The sequence below is a fragment of the Triticum urartu genome, chromosome 5, assembly GCF_003073215.2.
Source record: "Triticum urartu cultivar G1812 chromosome 5, Tu2.1, whole genome shotgun sequence".
NCBI lineage: Eukaryota > Viridiplantae > Streptophyta > Magnoliopsida > Poales > Poaceae > Triticum > Triticum urartu.
The window spans coordinates 425,956,274-425,983,379 of NC_053026.1; positions in this window are offsets into that span (position 1 = coordinate 425,956,274).

Genomic DNA, 27,106 nt, shown 5'->3' on the forward strand with positions numbered 1-27,106 from the left:
ATGGGTAGTACAAGAGTAGATCTACCACGAGATCAAGGAGGCTAAACCCTAGAAGCTAGCCTATGGTATGATTGTTGTATATGGAGTTGATTGCCTACGGACTACAACCCTCCGGTTTACATAGACACCGGATAGGGTTAGGGTTACATAGAGTCGGTTACAATGGTAGGAGATCTTGAATATCCGCATCGCCAAGCTTGCCTTCCACGCCAAGGAAAGTCCCATCTGGACACGGGACGAAGTCTTCAATCTTGTATCTTCATAGTCCTGGAGTCCAGCTGAAGGTATAGTCCGGCTACCCGAACACCCCCTAATCCAGGACTCCCTTACCAGCCCACTTGCAGCTAACCATAGCCTACCACTCGATCCTCAACTCCCTCTTGTCCTCATCCACCGCCGCCTCTCCCTTCATCCCTTTCCCCCGATCCACTTCTCTCCCTCGCGCTACACCCCAGCTCCCCAGCTCCCTCCGCTCGTTTTTCTCCCTCGCCACCACTCTCACGCACGCATCGCACCAGGGGCCCGATCCCATCTCCCCTGCCCCGCGCTATACCTCCCTCTTCTCCATGTCCGCTACGCCGCCCAGGGTCTCCTTCGGCGTCGGCCTCCTGCATCGCCGGTCTGTCTCCCCTTCCTTGCCGGAGCAAGCTCGCCGTCCGCCACCATGCTCCAGCGCCGCCTGGAGCTCATCTTCCTCGACCTCCATGCCGTCCCGTAGCTCCCTCGCCCCGCTCGATCTGGACGCGGGATCCCGAGCGCCACGACCCGCTGCCTGCTTGCCGGAGCAGCAACAGCAGCCCCATGAGCTGCCCGGGCCTCCCCTGCATCCTCCTCACCGCTGAACCGGCCTCCCCTCCATCTCCTCTGCACCCATGGGCCTTGACGCCCTTGTTGTTGCAGCTGCTAGACCACCATGATGCCATCAGGAAGACTATGGACACCACCGAGAACCCCCGGACCTGTCAAGACGTGCACACGGAGACCCAAGTCAGGAGACTACCGATGGCCCTCCAAGTTCAACAATCGTCGACATCGGAGTACCACTACTTCAACAGGTGTACAACTGCGCGGTTTCGCTGAGTACCCCTTCGGATTCGTCGAGTTCGACTACCCCGGAAGAACCGGAGCGCTAAGTACCACTATCTTCGTCTTCGGAATCGCTAAGAATGTCAAGTTCCTCCACGACGCCCTACGCCTAAAACGATCACCGAACCAGAAACAACGCCAAGTACTAGGTCAACGAGGACCGACAAGTTCGCCTTCCACCGTCTCCGAAATCTCCAAGTACCATGACGATATGAGAACAACTGCCGCCGACGTGCATTTTGCCAAGTACCACTACCGTCGTCCCTCGAAGACTCCGTGGACGTCAAGTTTCTCGCCGTGCCCCTGAACATCTACGGAAACTTGTGAGACTAAGAACCATGAGCGTGTACCGATGACCCTCAAGTTCGTCCACGATTGCTATGTACCACTACCATCGACGCAAACCACTACTTCCACCACGGCATGAGTACAACTACTACCACTATGAACGTGGCGAGAACGTCTACTTCCTCTACTTGCACCGAACCGATACGCTTCGAAGGTATAACCCCAAGTTGTATGAGTTGCACCCTATGTTTGCACCGTGCCCGAGTTGTCACTTGCTCGGTCCTCCTCTTCTGCCGCTAATTCGTGGGCAACCCGGTTACCGGGATCACCCCACCATCTTGCACGACACGCTCCCGCACACTTCCCCTTTGCATCGGTATCTCAATCGAGTTACCGAAAACCGATATGTTGCCGTGGCATCACTTTCGGATTCGTTGTCGTGGCACCCCTTTCGTTTTCGTCATGATGACAAATGCCTCATATCTTATCATGTCAACATTTTCATAAATATTGCATGAACTTGAACATGTCATCCGCATCATGTTAACAACTTTAATGTTTAAAATTGTTGTTGCATTAAATTGTTAATGCATATGGGGATTTACCAGATTTGTTGTTGGTTATATCCGGCCTCACTTAAATTGTTAGATGGTATAGTTTTGTTATGCTTCACCTCTTGCCATGTTAACCAACATTTAATATTGTTGAGTACCTAACCTAGAGTGAACTAAATAATTGATGTGGTGTTCCGTCAATATGCAACTCGTTGCATATTGAGCTCCATTTAACTTGTAGAGTTGTTTGTGCACTTTGCCATGCCATGTATCATTAAACCGGACATGTATCATACTTGGTTGTGCATCATGCAATGATTATGTGGTGGTTGTTTACTATGTTGTGTGCTTCTTTCCGGTGTTTGCTTCTTCGGGTTGGTTTCGGTAACGTCGCGTTTGTGAGGACCTGTTCGTCTACGTCCGTTTGTCTTCTTCATGGACTCGTTCTTCTTCCTTGCGGAATTTCAGGCAAGATGACCATACCCTCGAAATCACTTATATCTTTGCTTGCTAGTTGCTCGCTCTTTTGCTATGCCTATGCTGCGATACCTACCACTTGCTTATCATGCCTCCCATATTGTTGAACCAAGCCTCTAACCCACCTTGTCCTAGCAAACCATTGTTTGGCTATGTTACCGCTTTGCTCAGCCCCTCTTATAGCGTTGTTAGTTATAGGTGAAGATTGGAGCTTGTTCCATGTTTGGAACATGGATTTTTTGTTGGGATATCACAATATCTCTTATTTAATTAATGCATCTATATACTTGGTAAAGGGTGGAAGGCTCGGCCTTATGCCTGGTGTTTTGTTCCACTCTTGCCGCCCTAGTTTCCGTCATATTGGTGTTATGTTCCCGGATTTTGCGTTCCTTACGCGGTTGGGTTATAATGGGAACCCCTTGACAGTTCGCTTTGAATAAAACTTCTCCAGCAAGGCCCAACCTTGGTTTTACCATTCGCCACCTAGCCTTTTTCCCTTGGGAGTCGCGCATCCCGAGGGTCATCTTTATTTTTAAACCCCCGGGCCAGTGCTTGTCTAAGTGTTGGTCCAACCCAGAGCACCGTGCGGGGCCGTCCCTTGGCAACTTGGGTTACGTTGGCTCCCCTACGCTTAGCTTATCCGGTGTGCCCTGAGAACGAGATATGTGCAGCTCCTATTGGGATTTGTCGGCACGGCGGGTGGTCTTGCTGGACTTGTTTTACCATTGTCGAGGATGTCTTGTAACCGGGATTCCGAGCCTGATCGGGTCTTCCCGCTAGAAGGAATATCCTTCGTTGACCGTGAGAGCTTGTGATGGGCTAAGTTGGGACACCCCTGTAGGGTTTTGAACTTTCAAAAGCCGTGCCCGCGGTTATGGGCAGATGGGAATTTGTTAACGTCCGGTTGTAGAAAACCTGAAGTTGACCTTAATTAAAATACATCAACCGCGTGTGTTACTGTGATGGTTTCTTCTCGGCGGAGTTCGGGAAGTGAACACAGTGTTGGAGTTATGCTTGACGTAGGTTGTTCTAGGATCACTTCTTGATCATAGTTGTTCGACCGTGCTTTTGCCTTCTCTTCTCGCTCTCTTTTGCGAATAAGCTAGCCACCATATATGCTAGTTGCTTGCTGCAGCTCCACCTCATACCTTTTACCCTTCCTATATGCTTAAATAGTCTTGATCGCGAGGGTGCGAGATTGCTGAGTCCCCGTGACTCACAGATACTTCCAAAACCAGTTTGCAGGTGCCGATGTTACCGAGCAGGTGACGCAACCAAGCTCAAGGAGGAGCTCGATGAAGATCTTGTCCTTTGTGTCGTTTCGTGCTAGTTGATCAGTAGTGGAGCCCAGTTGGGGTCGATCGGGGATCTGTGTAGCTTTTGGGGTAGTCTTCTTTTATTTTGGTTCCGTAGTCGGACCTTGATTGTATCTGGTTGATGTAATGCTTTATTCATGTATTGGGTGAAGTGGCGATTGTAAGCCAACTATGTATCTCTTTCCCTTATGTATTACATGGGTTGTGTGAAGATTACCTCACTTGCGACATTGCTTTCAATGTGGTTATGCCTCTAAGTCGTGCTTCGACATGTGGGAGATATCGCCGCATCGAGGGCGTTACAGGATGCAACCATGACAACCTCGTTGTCCTCAAAATTTGGCCTCAGGGGAAGATTCTCTTTATCAAGAAGATATGTCCTGGTTCCCATCTTGGAATTGATCAACATTTCAATGTGAGGGGCATATCCACATGATATCTTCTGACCAGCAGCTGTTCTCTTCACAGTCTCAACACTCAATCTCATTACCTTGAACTTGTGAGGTACATCAAACAAGTGGAGCAAGTTGATGGAGTGACCATGGATCATTTGATGATATCCTGACTTGGGCAAAAGAGTGTGCCTCAATATAGTGTTGATGGTAGTCAAACCAGACAGCAGATAGTATATAGATCCAAGCTTGTGAGTCTCCAAGGCTTCATCAGGAATAGTCTGGTACACGCTAGCCATGGAGTTGTGATCCTTCCTAGGCTTGGCATACACATCAATGCCATTCCCCTCTTCCTTTGGGGCATTGATCAGCTTGGCCCATTCTGAGATAGTTGATTAATACCTTGTTCCTTCAGTCATCCACACAATCCTTCCATCAGGGTAGAAGTGAGCAGTGGAACAGAATTGCATGATCATCTCATCGTTCCACTTAGTCAACTTATGACCAACAAACTTGTCAACTTCATTCATTCTGAAGCTCTCATGCACACTTGGGAAATAGTCCTCATTGTCATCAATGTATTTCCAGTCAACCCATTTCATATCACAAACTATGGGCTTCTTGTCCAACAAGACTGTCTCATAGAAATCTTGTTGTTCCTCTGTGTGAAAGCGATAGTCCACAACAGTTCTCCTCTTGGTGGCTTAGGGATCAGTCTTTCTCCAAAGTCTCGGACCTGCATCCTTTCCTAGCTTCATATTTTCTGCCACAGGATGATCATCACTATGATCTGGAATCTTGGGCTTCAGCTTTCTGAGCACTTGTGACTCTTCTTCTTCTTGAGCTTCAGGCACTGGGGCCCTTCTCTTTTCAGCAGCAGGGATGTTTCTTGTTGATCTCTTTGGTGCAGATGGTTTGGGAGCTTGAGCTTGAGCTTGAGCTGAAGGCCCGGGGGCAGACTTGGGCTTAGATGGAGAGCCCCTGTCCTTATGGCTTCCCCCATAAGCTTCTGAGTTTTTGCAGGAGGTGCAACAGACTCTTCCTCCTCATCTTCTTCATCAGAATCTCTCATCATAGAAGGTTTGCCAATGACTTTGGCAATAGTCCTTCTGACCCTATCCTTCCTCCTTTTTCCTCCAGTAGCCTCTTCCTCTCTTGGTTCAAGAATGAATTCCATGGTTTCCTCCAGCAGCCTCTTCCTCAATAACAAAGTCCTCATCCTTAGATTCCGATGTTCTCTTCTTCCTTGTCCTGTTTGCTGCCTTAGGCAAGTTGCTAGGAGTGCTTCTGCTCCCTTCAACATAGCTTCTAAAGGTACCAGTGCCCTCACTGAGGTTTACCTGCTCTTCAGACTTGTTCTGACTATCACTGCCCTCTGACATGCTGAAACTGACCCAGTGAACATTTGGATATAGATAGAGTGGATGAGCATCAGAAAGTGTAGCTTATTTTGCAAAAATATTGAGACAAAAACTTAATTTTAGTTTTCTATAGAAAGCATTTTGGAGCTACCGATTTGACAAACTCGGTCACACCGAAGCACTAGCAGAGTCTAAACACACAATTTCGGTCAGAGCGACTGTTCATCCACGGCGTCTCCCTCCTGCCTCCACCAACTACTGTTCATCCACGGGCTCCTGTTGATCCAGCCTCCACCGCTTCTCCACTGGCTACTTGTCAACCAGCCCTATCCACGGGGTCCTGTTAAACCACCCCTCATGGGCTACTGTTCATCCAGCCCTCCACCGGCTACTGTTTAACCAGCCCTCCACCGGCTGTTGTTCATCCAGCCCTCCACGGGGTGCTATTCATCCACCCCAACCGGCTCGATCGGGGTCCTATTCATCCAGCGGCAACGACCTCTACTACCACAGGGTCCTGTTCATCCAACCCCCCAACAACGCTCACTATTGATACGTCTCCAAACGTATCTATAATTTATGAATTAATCATGCCATTATATCATCATTCTTGGATGTTTTAGAATCATTTTATAGCAACTTTGTATCATTTTTTGGGACTAACCTATTGACCCAGTGCCGAGTGCCAGTTGATGTTTTTGCTTGTTTTTTAAATCGCAGGAAATCAACATCAAATAGAGCCCAAACACCGCGAAACATTTTGTGGATTTTTGTGGACCAGGAGACATCCATTGTGCTAGTGCAGCACCTAGGGGTGCCCCGAGGGGGGCACAACCCACCAGGGCGTGCCTGGGGGCCCAGGCGCGCCCAGGTGGGTTGTGCCCACGTCGTGGCCTCCCGCACCCCTCTTCGCCCTATAAATTGCCAAATATTCCAAAACCCTTCGGGGTAACCCTAGATCAGAAGTTCCACCGCCGCAAGGCTTCGTAGCCACGAGAAACCAATCTAGACCCCGTTCAGACACCCTGCCGGAGGGGGGAATCATCACCGATGGCCAGCTTCATCATCCTGGCGGCTACCATGCCGAGGAGGGAGTAGTCCACCCATGGGGCTGAGGGTTTGTACCAGTAGCTATGTGTTTAATCTCTCTCTTTCTCTCGTGTTCTTGAGATGTCACGATCTTGATGCATTGCGGGCTTTGTTGATATAGTCGGATCATATGGTGTTTTCCCCTCTCTATCTTGTTGTGTTGAATTGAGTTTTCCCTTTGAGATTTCGTTGTTATCGGATTGAATACCTTTATGGATTTGAGAGCACTTGATATATGTTTTGCATATTAATACTCGTGGTGACAATGGGGTATCATATTGATCCACTTGATATATGTTTTTGCACTCAACTCGCGGATTCCCGAGGTGACATTGGGGTAATCTATGCATAGGGGTTGATGCACGTTCTTGTCTTTGTTTCTTCGGTAGAAATATTGGGACACCCTTTGAAGTTATTTGTGTTGGATTGAGTATTATGAATCTGAAATTATTTGGTGTTATTTTAGTACGAACTCTTGGATAGATCAATCGGAAAGAATAAGTTCGAGGTGGTTTCGTACCCTACAAATGATTTCTTCGTATGTTCTCCGCTAGATAGGAACTTTCAAGTGATTCTTCGTTGCATGTTGAGGGATGGTTATATGATCCAATTATGTTAGCATTGTTGAGAGATTGCACTAGTGAAAGTACGGACCCTAGGCCTCATTTTCAAGCATTGCAATACCGTTTTTGTGCCCATTTACTATTTTCTACCTTGCTGTTTTTTATTCATTCATATTATAAAAATATATTTCTACCATCCATCTTACACTTTTATCACCATCTCTTCGCCGAACTAGTGCACCTATACAATTTGCCATTGTATTAGGTGTGTTGGGGACATAAGAGATTTCTTGTATTTTGTTGCAGGGTTGTTTGAGAGAGACCATCTTCATCCTACGTCTTCCATGGATTGATAAACCTTAGGTCATCCACTTGAGGGAAAATTGCTACTGTCATACAAAACTTTGTGCTTGGAGGCCCAACACGAGTCTACAAGAATAAAGTTGCATAGTAGACATCAAGCACTGTTGCAGGGGAGGTGAGTGCATGAAGGTATATCTTTAGATCTTGCAATTGAATCTTTTAGTTTCTTGGTTTATTACTTGTTTGGTTTGTAAAAGAAAACTACAAAAAAATGGAATTGAGGTTGCATCATATTATTCATCTTTATAATGTATTTCGTGAAAATGATGGAAAGGAGAACTGTGCTCAATTTATAGAAGAAGAATTCTATAAAATGTTTGACAAAGCATATTTGAATGATGAGCATGATTGCGATGTTGTTGGTGTGAACAACTTGAATATCCATGATGCTAATGATATGCAAAGCCATAAGCTTGGGGATGCTATGTTTGATGAAGATGATATTTTTAGTCCCCCAAGATTTTATGTGCAAATTTGTTATAATGATTACAAGCCTCCTGTTTATGATGATTATAATGATGAAAGTGGATTTGGAGAGGTCATGACTTCATTTAGTGATGAATCCACCATTTTGGATGAGGCTGCAATTGACTATGGTAACAAACTTGCTATCTATGATGATTATGGGGATGACAAGTATGCTATAAAGAATAATGATAACCATGGAACTTGTCATCATGATTTTAAATTTCACTCCCATGATAGTTATTTTGTTCAGTTTGCTCCCACTACTATTGATGAGAATAAATTTGCTTATGTGGAGTGTAACAAAATTTCTATGCTTATGCATCATGAAAAGAATGATTTATATGATAGCTCTATTGTTGAATTAATTCTTAATGCTACTGAAAATTATTATTAGAGAGGAATATTTGCTTGTAGGTATTTGATACGTCTCCGTCGTATCTGTAATTTTTGATTGTTCCATGCCAATATTCTACAACTTTCATATACTTTTGGCAACTTTTTATACTATTTTTGGGACTAACATATTGATCCAGTGCCCAGTGCCAGTTCCTGTTTGTTGCATGTTTTTTGTTTTGCAGAAAATCCATATCAAACGGACTCCAAACGGGATAAAAACTGACGAAGATTTTTTTTAATATGTGTGATATTTTGGAAGAAGAATCAACGCGAGACAATGCCCGAGGGGGCCATGAGGCAGGGGGGTGCACCCAGGGGGTCAGGCGCGCCCTAGGCCCTCGTGGCCACCCCGTAAGGTGGTTGGTGCCCTTCTTTCCCCGCAAGAAAGCCTATATCCGGATAGAAATCGTGTTAAAATTTCAGCCCAATCAGAGTTACGGATCTCCGAAAATATAACAAACGGTGAAAGGGCAGAATCTGGAACGCAGAAATAGAGAGCGACAGAGAGACAGATCCAATCTCGGAGGGGCTCTCGCCCCTCCGCCTCCATGGAGGCCACAGACCAGAGGGGAAACCCTTCTCCCATCTAGGGAGAAGGTCAAGGAAGAAGAAGAAGAAGGGGGGCTGATACGTCTCCGTCGTATCTATAATTTTTTATTGTTGCATGCCAATATTATACAACTTTCATATACTTTTGGTAACTTTTTATATTATTTTTGGGACTAACATATTAATCCAGTGCCCGGTGCCAGTTCATGTTTGTTGCATATTTTTTGTTTCACATAATATCCATATCAAACTGAGTCCAAACAGGATAAAAATGGACGGAGAATTTGTTTGGAATATCTCTGAAATATGGGAAGAAGAATCAATGCGAGAAGGTGCCTGAGGGGGCCATGAGGCAGGGGGCGCCCCTGACCATCGTGGGGCCCCCATAAGGCGGTTTCTGCTCTTCTTTGGCCACAAGAAAGCTAATTTTTGGAGAAAAATTTGGGCGAAGGTTTCAATCCAATCGGAGTTACAGAGAAACGGTGAAAGGGCAGAATCCTAGAATGCAGAAACAGAGAGAGACAGAAAGACAGATCCAATCTAGGAGGGTCTCTCGCCCCTCCCACGCCATGGAGACCATGCACCAGTGGGGAAACCCTTCTCCCACCTATGGAGAAGGTCAAGGAAGAAGAAGAAGAAGGGGGCTCTCTCCCCCTCGCTTCCGGTGGCGCCGGAACGCCGCCCGGGGCCATCATCATCACTGAAATCTACACCAGCACCTCCGCCATCTTCACCAACATCTCCATCACCTTACCCCATCTATCTACAATGGTCCACTCTCCCGCAACCCGCTGTACCCTCTACTTGAACATGGTGCTTTATGCTTCATATTATTATCCAGTGATGTGTTGCCATCCTATGATGTCTGAGTAGATTTTAGTTGTCCTATCGGTGATTGGTGAATTACTATGATTTATTTATTTTCCTTGTGGTTATGTTGTTGTCCTTTGGTGCCCATCATATGAGCGCGCGCGTGGATCACACCATAGGGCTAGTTGTATGTTGATAGGACTATGTATTGGAGGGCAAGAGTGACATAAGCTTCAACCTAGCATAGAAATTGATGCATATGGGATTGAAGGGGGACCAATATATCTCAATGCTATGGTTGGGTTTTACCTTAATGAACTTTAGTAGTTGCGGATGCTTGCTAATAGTTCCAATCATAAGTGCATAGAATTCCAAGTTAGGATGACATGCTAGCAGTGGCCTCTCCCACATAAAACTTGCTATCGGTCCAGTAAAGTAGTCAATTTCTTAGGGATAATTTCACAACTCCTACCACCACTTTTCTACACTCGCTATACTAACTTTATTGCTTCTTTACCTAAAACAGCCCCTAGTTTTTATTTACGTGCTCTTTATATTCTTGCAAACCTATCTCGTGACACCTACAAAGTACTTCTAGCTCCATACTTGTTTTAGGTAAAGCGAACGTTAAGCATGCGTAGAGTTGTATCGGTGGTCGATAGAACTTGAGGGAATATTTGTTCTACCTTTAGCTCCTTGTTGGGTTCGACACTCTTGCTTATCGAAAGAGGCTACAATTGATCGCCTATACTTGTGGGTTATCAAGACCTTTTTCTGGCGCCGTTGCCGGGGAGCCATAGCGTGGGGTGAATATTCTCGTGTGTGCTTGTTTGCCTTATCACTAAGTAATTTTTATTTACTATTCTAAGTTGTTCTTTATCTTTAGTTACGGATATGGAACACGAAATACCAAGAAAATTAGGTGTACCTGCTACTCATGGAGATGGGGAACCTCCTAATACCCTCGATGTTGGTTATGTGAAAAATATTTTGTACTACTTTGATAATCCTGAGAAAACCCCATTCAATGATGTAATGGGAGACATGTTGGATCAACGTGAATACTTTAGGGATTATCGCTTGACTCAAAAAGGGAAACTATTATGGGATCAAATTCATATGTTCCATTGGTATGCTCGGGAACTATGCTTGAGATATGACTATACTTGTTGCTCTAGGATGAAGGCTCCAAACCTTCCCTTTTCATGGAAATTTAACGATGACAAAACCTTGGCATCTTATGCTAATGGTATATATGATTACTATGATGTGGAACAAATAGAAGAATTTGTTGCTTTTACGGGTGCTTATGAAATTGAATCTTTGTTTAAAGAGTGTGAAAATCATTATGATGCTGTTTACAGACCTGGAAATTTTGCTATACTTAAATATTGCTATGAGAATTATGAATTCAATTCCGATATTGATGATTTTATTGATAGAGTCTCAGCTGTCCAAGAAGAGACAAACATTTTGCAGGAGTCTATGGAAGAAGAAATTAATGAAATTGTGAGCTCATTGGATGAAAAGATGAGGAGGAGAGCGAAGAACAAAAGGAGGAAGAGCGAATTGATCACCCGTGCCCACCTTCTAATGAGAGTAACTCTTCAACTCATAAATTGTTTAATTTCCCTTCGTGCTTACCGAAGGATGAAGGCTATGATGACTGTTATGATCTCTTTGATTCTCTTGAAATATCCCTTTTTGATTATGCTTGCTATGCTTGTGGACAAGATGCCAATATGAATTATGCTTATGGAGATGAACTTGTTATAGTTCCTTATGTTAAACATGAAATTGTTGCTATTGCACCCATGCATGATAGTCCTATTATCCTTTTGAATTCTCGCAACTACACTATATCAGAGAAGTTTATCATTATTAAGGATTATATTGATGGGTTGCATTTTACTATTCCACATGATGATTTTCATAGATATAATATGCATGTGCTTGCTTCTCATACTTGCAATTATTATGAGAGAGGAACTACATCTCCGCCTCTTTATGTTTCCAACACGAAAGAATTGCAAGAAACTGTTTATACTATGCATTGGCCTTTACTATGTGTGCATCAATTGTTCTTTTATGACATGCCTATGCATAGGAAGAGAGTTATAGTTCGTTGTTGCATGATATATCTTACCTTGTGCTCACTACTAAATCACAAATCATTGTTAATTAAAATTGGCTTTGATATACCTTGGGATCCGGGTGGATCCATTACTTGAGCACTATATGCCTACCTTAATGGCTTTAAAGAAAGCGCTGCCAGGGAGACAACCCGGAAGTTTTATAGAGTCATTTATTTCTGCTGTGTGCTTTTATAAGGTTTAAAAATAAAAACAATGTGCCAAGGTTTGCCTTTAGCATGTTTTAGATTACTTGTTGGTTTGTGCGGTGCAGGACAGAAACTTTGGCTGTAGTGCGCGATTTTACATTTTTTACTGGAACGTCAAACGGTTCTGAAACGTTTTGAAATGTCTTTCTATACAATTTTGTTATTTTTCCTAATTTTGGTAGAATTTATGGAGTACCATAAGTATGGTGAATGTTCAGATTACTACAGACTGTCCTGTTTAAGACAGATTCTGATTTTGATACATAGTTTGCTTGTTTTGATGAAACCATCGATTTATATCAGAGGATTAAGCCATGGAAAAGTTATATTACAGTAGCTACAATGCAAAAACAAAATATGAATTGGTTTTCAGCAGTACTTAGAGTAGTGATTTGCTTTATTATACTAATGGATCTTACCGAGCTTTCTGTTGAGTTTTGTGTGGATGAAGTGTTCGAAGATCGAGGATGTCTCGATGTGAGGAGAAGAAGGAGAGGCAAGAGCTCAAGCTTGGGGATGACCAAGGCACCCCAAGTAAATATTCAACGAGACTCAAGCATCTAAGCTTGGGGATGCCCCAGAAGGCATCCCATCTTTCTTCAACAAATACTGGTATGTTTTCGGATTCGTTTCGTTCACGCGATATGTGCAATCTTGGAGCGTCTTTTGCAATTAGTTTTCATTTTTCTTTTATGCACTATGCTGGTATGAGATAGTCCTTGGTTGATTTATAGAATGCTCTTTGCACTTCACTTAAATCTTTTGAGTATGTCTTTATAGAATGCTTCATGTGCTTCGCTTATATCATTTGAAGTTTGGATTGTCTGTTTCTCTTCACATAGAAAACTGCCATTTGTAGAATTCTCTTTTGCTTCACTTATATTTGTTAGAGAGTGGGCATATCTTTTGTAGAAATAATTAAACTCTCCTGCTTCACTTATATCTATTTAGAGAGTTGACAGGAATTGGTCATTCACATGGTTAGTCATAAAATCCTACATAAAACTTGTAGATCAGTGAATATGATATGTTTGATTCCTTGCAATAATTTTGGGATATAAAGGTGGTGATATTAGAGTCGTGCTAGTTGAGTAATTGTGAAATTGAGAAATACTTGTGTTGAGGTTTGCAAGTCCCGTAGCATGCACGTATGGTGAACCGTTATGTAACGAAGTTGGAGCATGAGGTATTTATTGATTGACTTCCTTATGAGTGGCGGTCGGGGACGAGCGATGGTCTTTTCCTACCAATCTATCCCCTAGGGGCATGCGTAGTAATACTTTGCTTCGAGGGCTAATAAACTTTTGCAATAAGTATATGAGTTCTTTATGACTAATGTGAGTCCATGGATTATACGCACTCTCACCCTTCCATCATTGCTAGCCTCTTAGGTACCGTGCATTGCCCTTTCTCACCTCGAGAGTTGGCGCAAACTTCGCCGGTGCATCCAAACCCCGTGATACGATACGCTCTATCACACATAAACCTCCTTATATCTTCCTCAAAACAGCCATTCCGAGATATATTGTCATGCAACTTCCATCATCATCATATACATGACTTGAGCATTTATTGTCATATTGCTTTGCATTATCATAAGATAGTTAGCATGATGTTTTCATGGCTTGTCCATTTTTTGATGTCATTGCTACACTAGATCATTGCACATCCCAGTACACCGCCGGAGGCATTCATATAGAGTCATATCTTTGTTCTAGTATCGAGTTGTAATATTGAGTTGTAAGTAAATAAAAGTGTGATGATCATCATTATTAGAGCATTGCCCCAGTGAGGAAAGGATGATGGAGACTATGATTCCCCCACAAGTCAGGATGAGACTCCGGACTTTAAAAATAAATAAAAGAGGCCAAAGTAGCCCACCAAAAAAAGAAGAAGAAAAAAAGAAAAAAAAGAAAAAAAAGAGAAAAAGAGAGAAGGGGCAATGTTACTATATTTTACCACACTTGTGCTTCAGAGTAGAAACATGTTCTTCATATGGAGAGTCTCTTGAGTTATCACTTTCATATACTAGTGGGAATTTTCATTATAGAACTTGGCTTGTATATTCCAATGATGGGATTCCTCAAATGCCCTAGGTCTTCATGAGCAAGCAAGTTGGATGCACACCCACTTAGCTTCAGTTTGAGCTTTGATGTCTACTACACAACCTTCTTCCTGTAGACGTTGTTGGGCCTCCAAGTGCAGAGGTTTGTAGGACCGTAGCAAATTTCCCTCAAGTGGATGACCTAAGGTCTATCAATCCATGGGAGGCATAGGATGAAGATGGTCTCTCTCAAGCAACCCTGCAACCAAATAACAAAGAGTCTCTTGTGTCCCCAACACACCCAATACAATGGTAAATTGTATAGGTGCACTAGTTCGGCGAAGAGATGGTGATAAAAGTGCAATATAGATAGTAGATATAGGTTTTTGTAATCTGAAAATATAAAAACAGCAAGGTAACTAATGATAAAAGTGAGCACAAACGGTACTGCAATGCTTTGAAACAAGGCCTAGGGTTCATACTTTCACTAGTGCAAGTTCTCTCAACAATAATAACATAATTGGATCATATAACTATCCCTCAACATGCAACAAAGAGTCACTCCAAAGTCACTAATAGCGCAGAACAAATGAAGAGATTACGGTAGGGTATGAAACCACCTCAAAGTTATCCTTTCTGATCGATCTATTCAAGAGTCCGTAGTAAAATAAATCGAAGCTATTCTTTCCGTTCAATCTATCATAGATTTCGTACTAGAATAACACCTTAAGACACAAATCAACCAAAACCCTATTGTCACCTAGATACTCCAATCTCACCTCAAGTATCCATGGGTATGATTATACAATATGCATCACACAATCTTAGATTCATCTATTCAACCAACACAAAGAACTTCAAAGAGTGCCCCAAAGTTTCTACAGGAGAGTCAAGACGAAAACGTGTGCCAACCCCTATGCGTAAGTTCACGAGGTCACGGAACTCGCAAGTTGATCACCAAAACATACATCAAGTGGATCACGTGATATCCCATTGTCACCATAGATAAGCACATGCAAGACATACATCAAGTGTTCTCAAATCCTTAAAGACTCAATCTGATAAGATACCTTCAAATGGAAAACTCAATTCATCACAAGAGAGGAGAGGGGGAGAACATCATAAGATCCAACTATAATAGCAAATCTCGCGATACATCAAGATCGTACCACCTCAAGAACATGAGAGAGAGAGAGATCAAACACATAGCTACTGGTACATACCCTCAACCCCGAGGAAGAACTACTCCCTCCTCGTCATGGAGAGCGCCGGGATGATGAAGATGGCCACTAGAGCGGGATTCCCCCCTCCAGCATGGTGCCGGAACGGGTCTAGATTGGTTTTCGGTGGCTACAGAGCCTTCTGGCGGCGGAACTCCCGATCTATTCTGCTCGGTGGGGCAACGAGGGGCCCACGAGGGTGGAGGGCGCGCCCCCTGCCTCGTGTCAGCCTCGTTGATTCCCTGATGTATACTCCAAGTCTACTGGATTGCTTCCGTTCCAAAAATAAGTTCCGTGAAGTTTCAGGTCAATTGGACTCCGTTTGATTTTCCTTTTCCGCGGTACTCTAAAACAAGGAAAAAACAGAAAGTGGCACTGGGATCTAGGTTAATAGGTTAGTCCCAGAAATAATATAAAATAGCATATTAATGCATATAAAACATCCAAGGTTGATAATATAATAGCATGGAACAATAAAAAATTATAGATACGTTGGAGACGTATCAAGCATCCCCAAGGTTAATTCCTGCTCGTCCTCGAGTAGGTAAATGATAAAAACAGAATTTTTGACGTGGAATGCTACTAACATATTTATCCATATAATTCTCTTTATTGTGGCAAGAATATTCAGATCCATAAGATTCAAGACAAAAGTTCAATATTGACATAAAAATAATAATACTTCAAGCAAACTAACTAAGCAATCATATCTTCTCAAAATAACATGGCCAAAGAAAGTTATCCCTAAAAAAAATCATATATTCTGGCTATGCTCTATCTTCACCACACAAAATATTTAAATCATGCACAACCCCGATGACGATCCAAGCAATTGTTTCATACTTTTGATGTTCTCAAACTTTTTCAATCTTCACGTAATACATGAGCGTGAGCCATGGATATAGCACTATAGGTGGAATAGAATGGTGGTTGTGGAGAAGACAAAAAGGAGAAGATAGTATCACATCAACTAGGTGTATCAACGGGCTATGGATATGCCCATCAATAGATGTCAACGTGAGTGAGTAGGGACTGCCATGCAACAGATGCACTAGAGCTATAAGTGTATGAAAGCTCAACAAAAGAAACTAAGTGGGTGTGCATCCAACTCGCTTGCTCACGAAGACCTAGGGCATTTTGAGGAAGCCCATCATTGGAATATACAAGCCAAGTTCTATAATGAAAGATTCCCACTAGTATATTAAAGTGATATCATAGGAGAGTCTCTATCATGAAGATCATGGTGCTGCATTGAAGCACAAGTGTGGTAAAAGGATTGTAACATTGCCCCTTCTCTCTTTTTCTCTCATATTTTTTTGGGCCTTATCTTTTTTTTCGTCCGTAGTCTCATCCCGACTTGTGGGGGAATCATAGTCTCCATCATCCTTTCCTCACTGGGACAATGCTCTAATAATGATTGTCATCACACTTTTGTTTACCTACAACTCAAGAATTACAACTCGATACTTAGAACAAATATGACTCTATATGAGTGCCTCCAGCGGTGTACCGGGATGTGCAATGACTCATGAGTGACATGTATGAAAGAATTATGATCGGTGGCTTTGCCACAAATACGATGTCAAATACATGATCATGCAAAGCAATATGACAATGATCGAGCGTGTCATAATAAACGGAACAGTGGAAAGTTGCATGGCAATATTTCTCGGAATGGCTATGGAAATGCCATAATAGGTAGGTATGGTGGATGTTTTGAGAAAGATATATGGTGGTGAGGGAGTCCTGGATTAGGGGGTCCCCAGACAGCTGGACTATATCCTTTGGCCGGACTGTTGGAATATGAAGATACAAGATTGAAGACTTCGTCCCATGTCCGGATGGGACTCTACTTGGCATGGAAGGCAAGCTAGCCGATACGGATATGTATATATCCTCCTTTTTAACCGACCTTGTGTAACCCTAGCCCCCACCGGTCTCTATATAAACCGGAGGGTTTTAGTCCGTAGGACAACATACAATCATAGCATAGGCTAGCTTCTAGGATTTAGCCTCTCCGATCTCGTGGTAGATCAACTCTTGTACTACTCATATTATCAATAATAATCAAGCAGGACGTAGGCTTTTACCTCCATCAAGAGGGCCCGAACCTGGGTAAAACATCATGTCCACTGCCTCCTATTACCATCCGCCTTAGACGCACAGTTCGGGACCCCCTACCCGAGATCCGCCGGTTTTGACCTACCGGAATCTTCGGGATTCCTCCGCCTTAACGAAGGGCCGTTTCCCGGCCAGGCATGTACGCACCCTGAATTCGGTGGAGTGCGGAGCCACCAGGGGCTATATAGTAGCCCCACTGTCAAACTCCTCTGGCTAAGTGAAAGTGTTAAAGCATTATAGTCCGGTTGCCTAGTTCGCTGCGCTATCACCTCCTTAATGGACCAAGACGTTGGATCAAGTGTGAACATGCGTCTTCTACGAACACCCCCGCATTATATGCGTGGGGGCTGAAGCCGACGACTGCAATCTTTCAGGTTATATACATATATACATAAACAGCCGCACAGAAGGCATCATAATACTTTCGGGCAAAAGTATAAATACAGCCTTGATAAACTTAATAAAACATTGTTTTTACAATGGGAATACATGTCATTCAAACATAATATTCTTGGAGCACTAGGCCTCTATCGAACGAGCGCCTTCAAGAACTTCTTCAAAATAGTGCTCGACAGCCACTCGGCCTATGGCCGAACTTTGCGCCGCGGCAGTGGTGGCATCCATCTCCGCCCAGTATGTTTTGACACGGGCAAGGGCCATCCGCGAGCCTTATATGCACGCCGACCTCTTCATCGCATTAATGCACGGCAGTGCACCAAGGAACTGCTGCACCAAACTAAAATAGTTGTTCGGCTTTGGCCTTTCCGGCCACAGATGATCCACAACAGACCTCATGGCGAGTCTGGACAATCTATTCAGCTCGGCCCATTCGGCAAGCCGATCAGTCAATGGAAGCGGACGCTCTGGAACATTAAATTGTGACCAGAATAGCTTGTCCACTTCACGATCTGTTTGATCTCGGAAGTATTCGGCCGCATCGACATCACTCACCGCCAAGTCCAGATATGTGTCCGCCGAACTCCACAGCCGGTCCAGAGGGGCATACTGAGGATCTCCAAACTTCCTCCGCAGCATGAAGGGTTTCCCAGCCGCGATATCCCCGGCTTGACACAGTTCCTCCTTCTTTGCTCTCATCGTAGAGCGGGTGTCTTTGCTCGCCATCGTGGCCTTTTCCAGGTCCGTCGCCTTCGCCCAGTTTTCTTCTTCAAGAAGCTGGCAATGGTCGGCAGTGTCTTTCAACTTTACAGCCATCTTGGCCATTTTCTCTTTGCTCTCGCAATGCGCGGCCTTTTCGGCTCTTAACTCTTCGACCGCCTTTAAAGCGGCCACATTACTACTCCTTGCTTGCTCCTTGGCCCGGGCAAGCTCCACCCGAAGGGTCTCCACGGTGGCAGCTCCATCTGCAGTCACAACATGTTAAAGATTCTGGCATCATGCTGCTCTTATTATGTGACGATCACCAGAAAAATCACTCACCCTGTGCCTCGTCAAGCCGCTTGTTGACAAGCACAATGTCGGCATCTGCCGCATCTAGTTGCCGCTTTAGTCCGGCAAACCCATCAGTCCGGCTAGCCACCGGAGCTTCAACCACCTGCACATAAAGGCGGTCTGGTTATTACCTGGGACTACGATCCTCTATTTGCCGCCATTCTCGACGACAACCAGAGTCTCAGGGGCTACTATCTACATAGGGCACACCTTAAAATGTGCGGTACTATCAAAAATGTACATCATTTCACGTACCTCAAAACCCGTCAGTAGACTCATAAAGGCTTCATGCAACCCGCTTTCGGCGGACGAAATCCTTTCAATCACCGTACCGATCAACGTACAGTGCTCTTCTGAGATAGTCGCTCGCTCTAGCAGATCCCTCAGTACGTCCGACCGCATACCAGACGGTGCCGGACTCTTTTGGTTTCTCTCTTCAAGAGCCGGATACTGGGACTTCGGTTGGCCATAGGATTATCTTCTGAGACCCTCCGCGATGACACTTCAAGGTCGCCCGCTTCTTGAGCTGGGGAGTCCGGGGGAGGCGTTTCGCTCTCCATCATCTCCGGAAGAACATCCCCTGAAGACGAGCTCTACTGAGAAGGGCTAAGATCCGAACTGCAAGATAAATGCTTCAGTTATTTTCCTCATAAGTAAGGTAGGATATCTTCACTATTAATTACTTTTTGATTACTTACAGCTCGTTAGAGGGCTGATCCCCGTGCGGACATTGTGCGGCAAGAGCACCCTCTGAGGCAGGACCCTCTGGTGGAGATTTCTTCTCCCGTTTGGAAACCTTGGTTTCCGGATCTTCAGAGGTAGTCCTCTTACTTCCCCGGGGCAAGAGAATGTCAGATTCTTCCCCTGGGTTGTCCTCCCTCACGGAGGCGCTCATTCCCTTGGTTGGAATAGGTAGCGGTGGAGGCCCGCTTTCGCCCTCTTTGTTCCCCCTTCATCTTCCTTTGAGGACACCAGGCAAGGTGCTGGCTCGAGCATCTTTTCCAGCACCGGATTGTCCAAGCCTTCAGGAAGGGGGGCCGAACACCGGATCATCTTCGCCTTTGTTATCCAGTCCTGGTCAAAGAGCGATTCTTCAGAATGATGTCATGATGAAAAAATGGCAGTCTGTTCGGCCATGGGATTACTTACTTGGGCCGCGGTGCGGTTGCTGCTCAAGCCCACATCCTCGATAGTGTCCGGACACTCTATTTGGGGTCCGAAGAACGATTTGTACATCCCCTCGTGCGTCAAGTTGAGGAAATTCTGAATAGTGCGCGGTCCTTCCGGGTTGAATTCCCACATGCGGAGGGGCCGGCATTTGCAAGGCTGGACTCGACGAACTAGCATGACTTGCATTACCATAACCAGACTGAAATCTCCCTCGAAGAGATCTCAGATGCGGCTCTGCAGTATGGGCATGTCCTTGGCTAGGCCCCAGCTCAGCCCCCTGCTGATCCATGACATCGGTTGTGGTGGAGGGCCCGAGCAGAAGGTGGGGGCGGCTACCCACTTGGCACTTCGGGGAGCTGTGACATAAAACCACTCCCATTGCCACAATCCAGACACCTCTGGAAAACAGCCCTTCGGCCATGGAGCGCCAGCAATTTTGCTTATTAGAGCACCTCCGCACGTTGCGTACTGCCCCTCGACCATCTTCAGCTTCACATCAAAGGTCTTGAGCCACAGGTCGAAGTGAGGGGTAATGCGGAGGAAGCCCTCAGAAATGATAATAAATGACGAGATGTGAAGGAGGGAATCCGGGGCTAGGTCGTGAAAATCCAGCCCGTAATAGAACATAAGACCCCTAACAAAGGGATCCAGAGCGAGGCGGAGGAAGTGGGAGACGAACACAACGCTCTCGTTGGGTTTGGGAGTAGGGATGACCTGCCCTCAGGCGGGCAGCCTGTGCGAAATTTCGGCGGTCAGGTATCTGGCCTCCCTCAACTTCTTGATATCCTCCTTCGTGACGGAGGAAGGTATCCATCGGCCTTGAAGGCTGGATCCAGACATGATTGAAGGTCCGAAGCACGTAACCTGGGCTTTGGGTGTTAGAACTCGAGGCGGGGGAAGGATTCGATTGAGCACGGGAGGAAAGAAGTAAAAGCCTGGTCCCTTTATAAAGAGGGTGAATATCGAGCGTCCTCCTCGTGGCCATTTGGGACTTGCCTAAAATCTAGGAGTCTTAGGCACGGTTGGGTTACCCACGTCCGTATTAATGAGAATCCCGTAATAAGAGGAACACGATCTCTGCTTTGACAAGACGTGTCAAGAAACTGCCTCACGTTATGTGCGGGGCTGGTTAAGGAAAAATGGTTCGAATAATTACCGAGCCATGGCATGATGTCATGCTGCCAAAATGTGTCAGCAGATTGGATTTGTGGAAATATTACTCTCTCTACGGTGGTATGTGGAACTTATTTTGCAGGGTCGGACACTATCCTTGTATTCAAACTCTTCTGTGGTGTATTCGGAGGAGGAACCTGCCTTGCAATGCCGAAGACAACACTGCACGCCGGACTCATCGTCATTGAAGCCTGGTTCAGGGGCTACTGAGGGAGTCCTGGATTAGGGGGTCTCCGGACAGCCGGACTATATATCCTTTGGCCGGACTTTTGGACTATGAAGATACAAGATTGAAGACTTTGTCCCGTGTCCGGATGGGACTCTACTTGGCGTGGAAGGCAAGTTAGGCGATACGGATATGTATATCTCCTCCTTTGTAACCGACCTTGTGTAACCCTAGCCCCCTCCGGTGTCTATATAAACCAGACGGTTTTAGTCCGTAGGACAACATACAATCATACCATAGGCAAGCTTCTAGGGTTTAGCCTCTCCGAACTCGTGGTAGATCAACTCTTGTACTACTCATATTATCAAGAATAATCAAGCTGGACGTAGGGTTTTACCTCCATCAAGAGGGCCCGAACCTGGGTAAAACATCGTGTCCCATGCCTCCTGTTACCATCCGCCTTAGACGCACAGTTCGGGACCCCCTACCCGAGATCCACCGGTTTTGACACCGACAGGTGGGTTTATGGTACCAGCAAAAGTTGTGCGGTACTAGAGAGGCTAGCAATGGTGGAAAGGTGAGAGTGCGTATAATCCATGGACTCAACATTATCCATAAAGAAATCACATACTTATTGCAAAAATCTATTAGTTATCGAAACAAAGTACTATGCGCATGCTCCTAGGGGGATATATTGGTAGGAAAAGACCATCGCTCGTCCCCAACCGCCACTCATAAGGAAGGCAATCAATAAATAAATCATGCTCCGACTTCATCACATAATGGTTCACCATACGTGCATGCTACGGGAATCACAAACTTCAACACAAGTATTTCTAAAATTCACAACTACTCAACTAACATGACTCTGATATCACCATCTTCATATCTCAAAACAATCATCAAGTATCAAACTTCTCATAGTATTCAATGCACTTTATATGAAAGTTTTTATTATACCCATCTTGGATGCCCATCATATTAGGACTAAATTCATAACCAAAGCAAATTACCATGCTGTTTAAGACTCTCAACATAATATAAGTGAAGCATAAGAGTTCATCTATTTCTATAAAATAAAATCACCACCGTGCTCTAGAAAGATATAAGTGAAGCTCTAGAGCAAATGACATACTCCGAAAGATATAGGTGAAGATCAATGAGTAGTCAAATAATTATGCAACTATGTGAAGACTCTCTTGAAGGAAATATGCCCTAGAGGCAATAATAAAGTTATTATTTATTTCCTTATTTCATGATAAATGTTTATTATTCATGCTAGAATTGTATTAACCGGAAACATAATACATGTGTGAATACATAGACAAACATAGTGTCACTAGTATGCCTCTACTTGACTAGCTCGTTAATCAAAGACGGTTAAGTTTCCTAACCATAGCCATGAGTTGTCATTTGATTAATGGGATCACATCATTAGGAGAATGATGTGATTGACTTTACCCATTCCGTTAGCTTAGCACTTGATTGTTTAGTTTGTTGCTATTGCTTTCTTCATGACTTATACATGTTCCTATGACTATGAGATTATGCAACTCCCGTTTACCGGAGGAACACTTTGTATGCTACCAAATGTCACAACGTAACTGGGTGATTATAAAGGTGCTCTACAGGTGTCTCCGAAGGTACTTGTTGGGTTGGCGTATTTTGAGATTAGGATTTGTCACTCTGATTGTCAGAGAGGTATCTCTGGGCCCACTCGGTAATACACATCACTTAAGCCTTGCAAGCATTGCAACTAATGAGTTAGTTGCGGGATAATGTGTTACGGAACGAGTAAAGACACTTGCCAGTAACAAGATTGAACTAGGTATTGAGATACCGACGATCGAATCTCGGGCAAGTAACATACCGATGACAAAGGGAACAACGTATGTTGTTATGTGGTTTGACCGATAAAGATCTTCGTAGAATATGTGGGAGCCAATATGAGCATCCAGGTTCCGCTATTGGTTATTTACCGGAGACATGTCTCGGTCATGTCTACATAGTTCTCGAACCCGTAGGGTCCGCACGCTTAAAGTTTCGGTGACGATTTGTATTATGAGTTGTGTGATTTTATGTACCGAAGGTAGTTCGGAGTCCCGGATGAGATCGGGGACATGACGAGGAGTCTCGAAATGGTCGAGACATAAAGATCGATATATTGGACGACTATATTCGGACATCGGAAAGGTTCCGAGTGATTCGGGTATTTTCGGAGTACCAGGGAGTTACGGGAATATGGGGAAGTAGTATTGGGCCTTAGTTGGAAGGAGAGGCAGCAGCCAGGAGGTGGCGCGCGCCCCTCCAAAGCCCAGTCCGAATTGGACAAAGGGTTTGGGGCGCGGCCCCCCTCTCCCTTCCTTCTCCACTCCCCTCCTTTCCCCCCTTCTCCTAGTTGGACTAGGAAAGGAGGAAACCTACTCCTACCAGGAGTAGGAATAATACTCCCTTGGCGCGCCCCTCCTAGGGCCAGCCTCCTCCTCCCTTGCTCCTTTATATACGGGGGCAGGGGGGCCCCCAAGACACACAAGTTGATCTATTGATCTCTCCCAGCCGTGTGCGGTGCCCTACTGCACCATATTCCACCCTGGTCATATCGTAGCGGTGCTTAGGCGAAGCCCTGCGTCGGTAGCAACATCATCACCATCATCACGCCGTCGTGCTGACTGAACTCTCCTGTGAAGCTCTGCTAGATTAGAGTTCGCGGGACGTCATCGAGCCGAACGTGTGCTGAACTCGGAGGTGTCGTACGTTCGGTACTTGATCGGTCGGATCATGAAGACGTACGACTACATCAACCGCGTTGTGCTAACGCTTTCGCTTTCGGTCTACGAGGGTTCATGGACACACTCTCCCCTCTCGTTGCTATGCATCACCATGATCCTGTGTGTGCGTAGGAAATTTTTGAAATTACTACGTTCCCCAACAGTGGTATCAAAGCCAGGTTTTATGCGTAGATGTTATATGCACGAGTAGAACACAAGTGAGTTGTGGGCGATACAAGTCACACTGCTTACCAGCATGTCATACTTTGGTTCGGTGGTATTGTTGGATCAAGCGGCCCGGACCGACATTACGCGTACGCTTACGCGAGACTGGTTCTACCGACGTGCTTTGCACACAGGTGGCTGGCGGGTGTTAGTTTCTCCAACTTTAGTTGAACCAAGTGTGGCTACGCCCGGTCCTTGAGAAGGTTAAAACATCACTAACTTGACGAACTATCATTGTGGTTTTGATGCGCAGGTAAGAACAGTTCTTGCTGGGCCCGTAGCAGCCACATAAAACTTGCAACAACAAAGTAGAGGACGTCTAACTTGTTTTTGCAGGGCATGTTGTGATGTGATATGGTTAAGACGTGATGAGATATAAGTTGTTGTATGAGATGATCATGTTTTGTTGAAGTTATCGGCAACTGGCAAAAGCCTTATGGTTGTCTTTCTATTGCGTAAGATGTAAGCGCCAAATAATTGCTTTACTTTATCGCTATAGCAATAGTTGCAAGAGCAATAGTTGGCGAGACGACCATGTGACGACACATTGATAGATCAAGATTATGGAGATCATGGTGTCATGCCGGTGACGATGGAGATCATGACGATGCTTTGGAGATGGCGATCAAAGGCACAAGATGATGATGGCCATATCATGTCACATATTATGATTGCATGTGATGTATATCTTTTATACATCTTATCTTGCTTAGTTCGGGGTAGCTTTATAAGATGATCTCTCACTAAATTTCAAGGTATAAGTGTTCCCCCTGAGTATGCACCGTTGCGAAAGTTCTTCGTGCTGAGACACCACGTGATGATCGGGTGTGATAGGCTCTACGTTCAAATACAACGGGTGCAAAATAGTTGCACACGCAGAATACTCAAGTTAAACTTCACGAGCCTAGCATATGCAGATATGGCCTCAGAACACTGAGACCGAAAGGTCGAGCGTGAATCATATAGAAGATATGATCAACATAGTGATGTTCACCATTGAAAACTACTCCATCTCACGTGATGATCGGACATGGTTTAGTTGATTTGGATCACGTGATCACTTAGATGATTAGAGGGATGTCTATCTAAGTGGGAGTTCTTAAGTAATATGATTAATTGAACTTTAATTTATCATGAACTTAGTCCTGGTAGTATTAGCATATCTATGTTGTAGATCAATAGCTTGCGATGTTGCTCCCCATTTATTGTGTTCCTAGAGAAAAACTATGTTGAAAAATGTTAGTAGCAATGATGCGGATTGGATCCGTGATCTGAGGATTATCCTCATTGCTGCACAGAAGAATTATGTCCTTGATGCACCGCTAGTGACAGACCTATTGCAGGAGCAGATGTAGACGTTATGAACGTTTGGCTAGCTCAATATGATGACTACTTGATAGTTTAGTGCACCATGCTTAACGGCTTAGAATCGGGGCTTCAAAGACGTTTTGACTGCCATGGAGCATATAAGATGTTCCAAGAGTTGAAATTGATATTTCATACTCATGCCCGTGTCGAGAGGTATGAGACCTCTGACCATACTTTGCCTACAAGATGGAGGAGAATAGCTCAACCAGTGAGCATGTGCTCAGATTGTCTAAGTACTACAATTGCTTGAATCAAGTGGGAGTTAATCTTCCAGATAAGAGAGCAATTGACAAAATTCTCTAGTCACTATCACCGAGTTACTAGAACTTAGTGATGAACTATAATATGCAAGGGATGACAAAAGTAATTCCCAAGCTCTTCGTGATACTGAAATCGACGAAGGTAGAAATCAAGAAAAGCATCAAGTGTTGATGATTAACAAGACCACTAGTTTCAAGGAAAGGGCAAAGGTAAAGAAAGGGAACTTCAAGAAGAACGGCAAGCAATTTGCTGCTCAAGTGAAGAAGCCCAAGTCTGGACCTAAGCCTGAGACTAAGTGCTTCTACTGCAAAGGGACTGGTCACTGGAAGTGGAACTGCCCCAAGTATTTGGCGGATAAGAAGGATGGCAAAGTGAACAATGCTATATTTGATATACATGTTATTGATGTGTACTTTACTACTGTTTATAGCAACCCCTCAGTATTTGATACTGGTTCAGTTGCTAAGAGTAGTAACTTGAAACAGGAGTTGCAGAATGAACATAGACTAGTTAAGGGTGAAGTGACGATGTGTGTTGGAAGTAGTTCCAAGAATGATATGATCATCATCGCACACTCCCTATACTTTCGGGATTAGTGTTGAACCTAAATAAATGTTATTTGGTGTTTGGGTTGAGCAAGAATATGATTTGATCATGTTTATTGCAATACGGTTATTCATTTAAGTTAGAGAATAATTGTTATTCTGCTTACATGAATAAAACCTTCCATGGTTATACACCCAATAAAATGGTTTGTTGGATCTCGATCGTAGTGATACACATATTCATAATATTGAAGCCAAAAGATGCAAAGTTAATAATGATAGTGCAACTTATTTGTGGCACTGCCGTTTAGGTCATATTGGTGTAAAGCGCATGAAGAAAATCCATGCTGATGGGATATTGGAATCACTTGATTAATGAATCAGTAGATGCTTGCGGACCATGCCTCATGGGCAAAGATGACTATGACTCCGTTCTCCGGAACAATGGAGCGAGCAACTGACTTATTGGATATAATACATACTGATGTATGAGGTCCGATGAGTGTTGAGGCTCGCGGCGAGTATCTTTATTTTCTGACCTTC